This window comes from Solanum pennellii, chromosome 4, assembly GCF_001406875.1.
Source record: "Solanum pennellii chromosome 4, SPENNV200".
Lineage (NCBI taxonomy): Eukaryota > Viridiplantae > Streptophyta > Magnoliopsida > Solanales > Solanaceae > Solanum > Solanum pennellii.
The window spans coordinates 60,874,819-60,886,060 of NC_028640.1; positions in this window are offsets into that span (position 1 = coordinate 60,874,819).

Below are 11,242 nucleotides of genomic sequence, written 5' to 3' on the forward strand. Positions count from 1 at the left end.
ATTCAAAGATTTCCTCGATTCATTGATTTTGATAGACCATGTTGATTTTGGCCTTTCGTCTTACTTCTCCCCCTATGGTCAACGCTGAGAGCACTACCCGATGAATCTCCCACTTCTCGTTTGCGAATACTTTTTCTAAGGACAACATCACAGATTTCATCAAACTTTAGTTTCTCAGATTCACGGGAACTGCTAATTGCAGCAACAACAGTATCCCAAGACTCGGGCAGAGATGACATCAAAATCAACGCCTTAATTTCATCTTCAAAATTAATATCCACATAACTGAGTTGACTCACAATCATATTTGAACTCATTTATGTGATCATAAACAGACCCACTCTCAGACATCTGTAAATTGAACAATCTACGCATCAAATATACCTTGTTTATCACCGATGGTTTTCCATACATGTTTGACAGTGCTTTCAACAGATCGGACGTAGTATTCTCCTTCACGATGTTGAATGCCACGTTTCTTGACAAAGTCAACTGGATCAACCCTTGATCCTGGCGATCATTGATCTTCCACTTCTTCTACGTCATGGATTCTGGCTTCACCTCGATTAACGGTTCGTGAAGATCTTTCTAGTACGGATAATCTTCGATCTGCATCTTTCAAAAACTGAAATTGGATCCATCAAACTTCTCGATTCCAAGCTTAGAACTATCCATCTTTAGTGATCGTGTTGAATCTCCTTAGCTCTGATACCATTTTTTAGGATCGAATCCACACACACACACACTTGATGAATGAAGAACAGAAGAACATTCAAGAGAAAGAGATGGGAGTTCTAGAGAGAGAAAGAGAGAAACCAATATTTGGTGGTAACACCTCGTGAGTAAACTTCCACGGCGGTGGGTATATATATATATTAATATATGACAGTACATCTAATATTAATCAGGCTGCACAACCTAACATATATAGCGCAAAAATTTTGGAGGATAATAAAAGGGAAGAGAAATGACATTTCATGACAGTAATGTTGAAATTCTCAGTTTCTTAATTGTATATATATTAATATATAAGGTCATTTTGCTTACATTTCATTGTTGAATATTTATTTATTCTACCAATTGTTCATCATATCTCGAGCAACATGTTGATCTTCCATCAGTTAATGCTTCCCTATCTAGAAAATAGCATCTCTATTTCGGAGAAGTAGTGGTATGGCATGTGTACAATATATCTTATTCAGACTCCACTTTGTGAGATTTCACTAAGTATGTTATTGTTGTTGTTGGTCATTTCATCACTTTTCTCTACTACTTCCGGTTCTTTTATGGATCTGCATGGGATGCATCATTATACGATCTCCATTTGATGTAGTTCATTTCCTTTGTTACCACAACACCATCAAGTCTCCTGTCAAGGAAATAAGGTGGTAAATAAATTACATAAGCCAATGTGTGAATGTCTCTAAATTGAGTACTATAAACAAATATCAACCTATGCAACGACGCAACCTAATAACAAACACGGTTGGTCAACTATAAAGTTTTAAGTTAGATAGTATACACAGAACATCTTGCTTTATTATTTTATCATCCCATTAAATTGTAATCTTCATCCATTATCCCTCAAAATTTTGATTTATTAGATTGCATCATATTAGTTCATGCGAGATGTTTGCTTATTATGTTTGAATAAGGTTAATATGTCGATATTCAAACATATTAAGTTATATGATTCTAAAATAGAAACATATTAAGTTATTTGAGATGTTATTTTATTTGTGCATTTCAAACTTTTCTTTTTATGACTTAATTTTGAAAATTCTTGAGTATTTGGTGTAAATATGAGATTCATATGAAAGGTACTCTCTTCGATTGTATGAAAGACTCTAAGAACCGATGAGTCACCTGCTTCTTCAGTTAAGTAGAAATTATTTCATTCTATTGCATTAAACATTTTCCGGGTCTCTTATTGCTATCTAAAATAGCTAGAAAAGTATCGTTGCTCTCTTCTCTGGCCTGGAGATTATCAATATAGGCTTCACAACCCTCCATGCTTGCATTTTTATAAAAAAAATCGATTGTGGTTGTCAATCTTGACTAATAGCTATGGTTTCCCTATAAGGAGAAGTGCCTTGTGTTTCTTGGTAGAACGAATAAGATCATGTGTGCTAAGTCCTATAACTCTAGGTTGAATGTTAGTGTTCTTGAATCTCAAATATTTAATAGGTATATCATATTAGTCGTATGAATTGAAGATAACATAATTATATATAATCCTTCTGTCAAATGCTTCTGATCTTAGGAATATTTAAATCCCTAAGTTGTCAATATTTTCCCATAAAGTGCTTGAATTGAAGAATGATCTTTAGCTTATTAACTTGATTTTGTATACTTGCGATGATTACAAGTTTCACGAACTCTCAACAACATTAGACTTGAAAGGAAAGGAAAGAGTTGCAAAGGAGTGCTGGAATTGGCAAAGTGTGGAAGCACATGGGCTTGGAATACTGGTAGGAGCGCCGCACCAGCCCTGAAAGATCAGATCGATTTCTCAGGTGCACTTAGAGGTGTGCCGCACCAAAGGGAAATATGATGTTGTTTCTTTTGATGCTTTGGTAACACGCAGTGCCACAAGGGAAAGTTCTGCGGAATATTCATGGCGCTTTGCAGGCACGATGCGCCAAGGGGCAAAGAAGAAGCGCGCTGCTAGGCTTGATGAGAGACGTGACGCACCACACTTTTTACAACTTTTCAAGCTTTTAAACATTAAATAGGATTCCTAATTGAAGTAGGATTTATTCCAAACTTTTCCAACTAGTATAAATAGATCCTTAGGGCTCCATTTAAGTGTTCGATGTTTGTTTAGTGGGCAAGAGCAAGAATTCTAGTTTGTAATAGGTTTTAATTCTTTAACTCTTCTATTTTCCCAGAAATGCATGAACAATCATATTTTGCGGTTTTCTAATTGCATGAGTAGCTAAATACCCTAGTTCTAAGGCTATAGATACGAATAGAATGTTGAGTATTTAAGGCTTTTTGAATTAATTTTTGATTGTCAATACAAGTTACTTCTATATTTTTGTTTTAGTATTTTATGGTTGCGCACCATAAGATGAATTTATTGTCTAATCTTAAAATCGGGAGAGGAGAGATTAAATAGACTAGGGAATATAGAGAGCTCGGTCCACCCATAATATTGAGGTGATTAGTGTTCAGGAGTGACGTCTAGATGAGCACCTTTCTTGGTTAATAAATAGGATGAAATATAAATGCTCGTCAGTAAGTTTATTTACCCCCGCTCAACTAAGTAGTTAGATAACTAACTTCGGTTTGTGAGAGAGGCGTATAACCCAGATCATATCATTGTAACATTCCAGAAATTTTTTCGAACTAAGACTTGAGCCGTTAATCATAGTGAGTGAGATTTCACCTAGGAATTACAAATTTCTTATGTTTTAAGATCAGTTCACTAGATTTAGCACCTTGAGTTCCAAAAGTAAGAATTAAATTGGAAATAACAAAATTTGAAATTTTGCAAGTTAAGCTAAGTATGAGTTTTGAGTCAACTTTAAATGACTATAAATCCTAGCATAGGATGAGTTAGGTGTGCTACAAGATACCATAGGAAATATCTTTGAATTACTTTCCAACGCCGCAGAGTTTGCTAAGTTTCGAGTTCGAATGAGTGAGATATGACCTTTTGAAGTTAGGTTGTCCAGTTAAGGAAAGTTAGCCGAAAATATGAGGGGTATTTTGGTCTTTTTCTTACTCAATCAAATTTAATTTGTTTTTAATAATAATTTAAGGGTTTAATACTTTTAGGTTCTGTTTTATAATCCTAATATATGCCTAAGGTCTTAGTTGAGAATTCAAGAAGAGAGACAAGAAGAGAAAATAGGAGAAAAGAAGAAAGGATGAAGGCGTTCGTCGATGTTCTTGAATTTAGTTGCGAATTTTCGCCATGGGTTTAATCCTAAGATGTATGTAATCTTCCATAGTTTTGGGTTAGTTCATCCGCATGCCAATATTTATTTATTCAGTGTAATTTCGTTATTGAAATTAAGGATTTATGTGTTTGATGAGTTCTTGATAAGTGTTCTTGAAGTTTCATTATGTTTTGATGTAAGATTCTACTTGGGTCATCTTTAAATGACCATATATCTTAGAATACTAAGAGTTACGTTAGTCATAACCTATCCAATTAAAGGTAATTGAATCTACTTTCCAACACCACAAATTTCGCATCCATCCAATTTCTGAGTAAAAAATTATGACTGTTTTAGTAACTTGTACAATGTTGTTACCTCCAAGAAAACCCTAAGCAAATCTCTTGACGAATAAAAGGTTCAAAACAGTCAGATTTTCATCTTTACTAATGAAAATCATAATTCTTGGCCATAGTGATTTCAATAAACTAATACAAGAATCTCAACAAAAGGTTTTCTTGATCATTTACCTTCAAGCTTGGGTTTCAAGGTTTCTATTCAAGTTATTATCCAAGATTCTCAAGAACCTTGTTCTTACCATCTAAAATCATTCCTAACATGTTTATAATCTTGAATTCATAATTCAAATTCAAGGTAGAGTTGAGAGTTATGTTTTTGAGAATTCTTTCAAATGTTCTAAGGAAGTCCTTTTGAGGAGTCATCTACAACTTCTAGTAACTTGTTTCAAGACTCAAGCAAGTGATGTTAAGAGTGAAGAGTATGTATTCATGATTCAAAAATATAACCTATATATTTCATATTATGAACCATAATTCTTGAATTCATAAGTCACATTCAAGAGAGAGTTAAGAGTACAACTCAAGAAAGTCTTTAAGTTCAATTGTGACTTCTTTGAGATCCATCATTGATTTGAACTAAGTGATCAAGTAAATAAGAGAATGTAAAAAGTCATATACATGAATTTCATCTAGTTACTTAGGTTTTCAAGTCGAGTTGTTCATGCCCATAACTTTCGCATGAATTCCATAAATTGAGTCTCATTGAGAGGAGTAGTCTCCAAGTTCTAAGTCTTGAGTATTGAGTACCTTATTACTTTGGAGATTATATTTCTAATGATTGGTCTATTTAATGATACCCATGAAGTCCTTGAGTTGAATTTTTCATGCCCATAACTCTACATGAACCTTATAAGCCGAACAGTGTTGAGATGAGAGGTACCTTTGAGTTGTCGAGTTGAGTAGTTCATGCTCATTATTTCGCATGAACCCTCCAAGTTGAAATTCATTAAAGCATCCATAAATATTAGATCATGATCCTTGAATCCATACATAAATTCAAGGAATTTGAGAGTTAAGTTTAGAATCTAAGAAGTAAGTCAAAGCAACGTTCTTAAAGTTTTGAGAGTCTTTATTAAACATTCTAAATCCGTTTTAAGGCATAGTTTCAAGTCAAGTAAAGAGTAAAAAGAGTTTAAGATCTTCCTTCAAAGTAATATAAGGGAACTAAGTATTCCCTAAGAGTTGAGTTCATCTCTCAAAAATTATAAGGGAACTAAGTATTCCCTAAAACTTTATGAATGTTATTACAGTTAAGTTAAAAGGAAAGTAAGATTTCCAAAATTGTTTTGAACAAGAAAAGGAAACATTGATTCCAAGAGAGATTTTTAAAGCTAAATTGTTGAGCAAATTATCTCAGCCCAAAGAAAGAATGTTATTTTAAAAGATTGAGATAAAGTATATTTGGGAGTACTATTGAGCACCGATGTGGGGAGAGAGTTCATATTAACTCAAGTGTGCATGTAAACCATGTAGCCATCATGGGTATTAACAGGTTACACTTTTTTTATGATCACGTAAGTTAAGATAGTGAATAAACTAAGTTAAGGAGTTCTATTCGACGACAAAAGTATATAACAGTTCTAGCAGTGTGGGAAAGACGATGTATTACCAATTAGGATCATAGTGGTGGTTGTCTCTTAGAGAATCTTCCACATAAACTATATTACCTTCTTATATAAGTAAAGTTGAGTTTGTTATTGCATTTTCTTTAACGACTAAGTTGCTTTTATTGTTTTATAAATCTTTTTTATATTTAGCTTGTGTATTATTGCTTTATATTGAGTTTTAGTATCCATAGTTGATTATCATATCTTTGAGTCCAACATTTAATCTATGAGTTGAGTATTTTTTTTCTTGAATATGCTTAGTTCAGTAAGTTGAGTTATTGAGTATTTTGGAGTATTCCTTGAGTTTCAAGTTTGAGGAGAGGTGAGTATGTTTCCCTTTTTTTTTATCAAGTATCAAGCTTATGTCATGCTTTATAATTCCCCTTATATGCTCATACATTCCACGTACTGAGCCAATTGGCCTGCATCTTCTCATGATGCAGACACAAGTATTCAGGATCTTCAACAAGAGCTTATTTGATACATCTGAGAGTTCGATTTAGATATGGTGAGCCTCCTTTCTTATAGAGGATTCCATTTACTTTTCAATTTAGTCAAGATGTCATGGTTCTTTTTCCTGACATTCATCTTTATCAGTTAGAGGCTTCATAGATAGTCAGTATAGTTGAGAAGTCTGTATCATTCATTCATATTATTAAATATTTTGAAAACATAAGTTGCCTATTTATGAAGAGTTGATTATATTAATTTATTATTAAGAGTTTTATTTTTAGTTAAGGTTTCCATTTAACTTTCATGAGCCTTTTTTCATATTTTAAGCTTTTGCATGCTTAAGTTAGTCTTCCGCTTGTAGTCAGTCAGGATGAGAGTTCGCTTGGGGACCAACAATGGTTTTGGAATGCCGGACACGTCCAGGGTGTAGACTCGGCTCGTAAATTTATCAACCCTATAAACTAGTAACTTGACAACTGAAATTAGTTCTAAGCAAATAATATGATATATGATATTCATTATATGTTGCAGCCCTGGAATGGCTTTTAAACTTGCTTGAAACATTAAATCAAAGTCGTTCGCAGTTAGTTACTTTCATTTGGTGCATAACTACTAGTAGATAAATAAAAACTCATCAACTCCTGAGAAGGTTACTTTTTGCTTTTAGTTGTAGAATTAAGTTAATATAATTTGATCATAAGTCCGTTGGGAACGAAAACTCATTTCATAAAAAATCTATATTGCTTGCGTGACCATATACACTTTTGTGTATTTTAAGGAGAAAAACTTTTTGTCTCCGCTGCTGGGGACTTAGAAATTGATTTATATTCAATCTTATTAGGTCTAAAATTAGAATATTCAGGTATTAATTAATTGATCTTAGCTTGTTTATTGCCGGCTCTTGTTCTTAGGTCTGGCTCGTAAAGCAGATATTGTCTAACCTTACAACGAACCTGAACGAGTCTTACACCAGCGCAGGAAAATGGCTAACCTGAAATGACATAGAGAATTAGGGTTAGGTCTTGCAGGAAACAATGATAGGGATAATCAAGTCAACTTGAATAAACCAGAAAATGTGGACAATTAAAGAAATCCGAATGATGGAGGGAACTTGAATAACCAAAGAGCACCCCCTACATCAAGGCTTGTACATGATGTGGCAGTCCAACTCACAACCTATTTGGCATCTAGTATTATGAAACATCCATTAGCAATTATATATTTTAACTAAAACAGAGTATAGTACAAATCCTCTATTCTAATGGGTAGATCACTAGTCTCCCCCCATGAGGATCCTCAAATACATCTTAGGACTTTCATAGAGATAACTACATCCCAATTGGAGTCTCATCGGACTATGTGAGGCTTACCATGTTCCCTTTCTCATTATTAGGAATTGCAATGCGTTGGTTGGATTCTGAGCCACCAAAATCCATCTCAACTTGGGATGATCTAGCAAATAAATTCTTGAGTCAATTTTATCCATCCAAGAAAACCGCTAAGCTGACGGGACTATTATTTCTTAGATGGATATTCCAGTTATATCCAGACCTTGATTACCCCCGAAGATTAGGAAAAAACCACATTTACTTGTCTTTATGGCAAACATTCTTTCAAACGCATGCCTTACGGATTTTGCAATGCACTATAAATATTTAAAATGTGTTTGGTGTTCATTTCTTATAATATGGTGGAAGACTTTGTAGAGGTGTTCATGGATGATTTCTCATTCTTTAGGAATTCTTTTGAGGTATGTCTCCGGAATCTTGATAAAGTTCTTGCTAGGTGTGAAGACACTAACTTACTAAATTGGGAAAAGTTTCATCATTGGGTTAGAGAGGGTATATTGATGGGACACAAGGTGTCTAAATCTATTTTGGAGGTTGATAAGGCCAAGGTTGAAGTTATTGAGAAATTGCCCCCTCCCATTTTGTAAAAGGTGTGCATAGTTTTCTTTGTCATGCAGGTTTTTACAAGTGATTCATCAAGGATCTTTCCGAGATCGCAAGGCAAATGTGCATTCTATTGGTGAAGGAGGTGAAGTTTGACTTTGATGAGATGTGTTTGAAATCTTTTAAGATGTTGAATAAGAACTTAATTGAGGCTCTCATCTTAATTGCTCCTGACTGGGAATTACAATCAGAACTCACGTATGATGCCAGCGACGTAGCAGTGGGTGGAGTTTTGGGAAAACTAAGGAATAAAGTGTTACATTTGATCTATTATGAAAGTGAGACCTTTTTCTCTACACAAGTGAATTACATAATGATTGAGAAGGAGGTTCTAGCTCTAGGATCCTAAGGCGGTTGTTGTAGTAGGGTTACCTTATGATTATGATGATTATGGATTATGTATTGTAAGTTGTGTATGAATATAATGAACATTGTTGGTTTCATCTTATGGTATGCTTAAAATGGTTATGATGTTATGACATATGAATCTAGTAAGTGGCTTATAGTTTACACTTAGCCTTTGAGGGGGTTATGGGATCATATCCTTGGCATTGCACTAGTGTTGCTTAGGTTGCTTGCATGTTGGGTCGCTATTGCATTGATTTAGCTTATGTTCCTTATCTTGTGTGCATATTGGGTTTTACTTGATAAAGAGTATGTTTTATACTAAAATGTCATTTTGTGCATATTTCTAATGTTTTATGTGCATGACACCATACTTAGTATGTGTGTCTTACTAACCCGTATTGTTTCCCTTTTTCCCCTCATGTAGATTTGGACCGTTGAGGTGATTCGAGTCCATTTCTCAAGATACATGGATATGCTTTCCCAAATTTGGTGAGTCCTCAAGTTCGAGGACACTCCACCTATTATTGTAAGATTTAGTTCTTTTGTCTATTGAGAGACTATGTTGTATTTCCTATTATAGACGTTCTGTTTGATGTAAGGGTTAAGTCCAAACTTTGATATTCCTATGTCTAGATGGTATGTTAAGACAAAGCTAGTTCCTATATTGATATATAAAGAAGTTGACTTCTGTATTGTAAAAGTTTTATTAATTCCATATCTTTTCGAAGACTATATGCGATGACGAATGCTAAGGGCTTGTATAAGACCTCCGAGAGGTCAAGTACGCAATAACCAACTAGGGGGTGCTCTCGAGTCATTAAAAAATTACAATGGGTTGTGTTTGATGTACTTGGTAAATGTGTCATAGTATTGTTCTTTAACACTTTAATCTATTATTTTCCCTAATTGTAACCGCTTGTTAACAACCCAACTCAGCATTTTTTGGCTTTTTTCAAAAACTCTATTTCTCTGAAAAGCAACAAATGTTTGCTACTTTTGAGTTGATTTGGCATTTATTATGTGCTTAACCTTTTATTTTTCTTAAAATCCGGATTCTCTTTTGCTGCTTCTTTTGTATTCCAACCTTAATCTATTTGTTATAAGTGTGATCATTTGATGTCTTCAGGATGTTGGTCCAATGTTGTATATATTTTTTCTTGAACATGGCTAATACTTTAAAATCAGAAAACCACATTTCATTTTTCAAGGGGCTTTGCGCTTTATTAGTCCTTGGTTGGTAATTCTTAAAAAAAGATCTAAGATTTATGGAGAGTTTTCTTAAAGTAGGGTTATTTAATCTTTGGATTTAGAAAATTTTTGTCTGTGTTTCATTTGTGGTTTGTGGTTTAATGTTGTTTTTTCATTGTTTATTTGGTCATTGGGAGCTAATCTTTGCAAAAACCTTTGTTTTTGATCTAATATTCTCAGTTACAATATTTATGTTTGTTCGATTGGAAAAATAATTTGCTTCTTACACCTTTCTCTTTTATTTTTATTTTATCTTTCGATGTTGCGAAGATCTATTGTGTTAAATGTGTAGTATTCATGTTAGGTTTTCTTTTTATTTTATTTTCTTCTTCTTACATTTCCCCTTATGTAATTATATTGTGATCCTAAATATCATGTATGTTTGGTATTATTATTAATGAAGATGCAGTTTTCAAATTTGTCCATACATTTTGAGTTGTTCTTTGATGTTCGTGTAGATGCCAATTATTTACTAGCCCAGTTTAGAACCTCTAACTCTAGCTCGTGATCCTATATTTCATCAATGAATTCTCTTTTCTTCTTGTTGGTTATATGCACTTGAAGAATTTAAAGCTCACATGCTCAAAAAGATTAATATTACACCTATTAAATGATCTACCTCATAGCCACCTATGGAATTGTAGTCCTTGAACGTTCTTGTTTTTAGCTATATACAATCGGATATTGTAGAAAGAATGCTGTAAAAATTTTTTGTCTTAACTTATATTTTCTTTGCATTATAGTAATTTGGATTTCCTTATCTTGTAGATACCTCGAGAAGAGAAAAGAGAAGAAATGGTTTAATGACTGGTCACTTATCTAATGAGGACTCTAAAAATATAACCCGATAAGATCCTTTAATGCAAAGACCTAGGGGGAGTAAAACTGTCATTGAGAGTGGACATCATAATATCAATAATATAACAATTGGCAATTAGATTGCAAAAGCCAAACCACCAACTCAGGCGAAGTTCAAAATAAAATTTCCAAACACAATGCAGTTGAAATTCAACTTGTTAAGCCTTAATAAAGGCTGTCTTTCTTTGACATGATAGTGGAATGAAATATTATTGGTTCAAGTGTAAGGTTATACAGGTATCACAAATATATTTGAAAGTTCAATATGATGCCAGCTAGGATTGTGGTGGTCCTTAAAATCTCGAGGTACCTTGACAATTGTGACTATAACTTAAGTTTGTATACCATACTTATGCTACTTACATATATTAACTTGTTCTTTCTACCTTAAGAATGTTTCTTTATTACCTTTATTTGTTTTATAGTAATGGATTCGTTTCTACTGAGTGTAGGATCTCATAAATTGGGCATCAGATGCACATGACACATCACAATTCGCTCCCAGTTTCTGGAAGATTATTCTGACAATT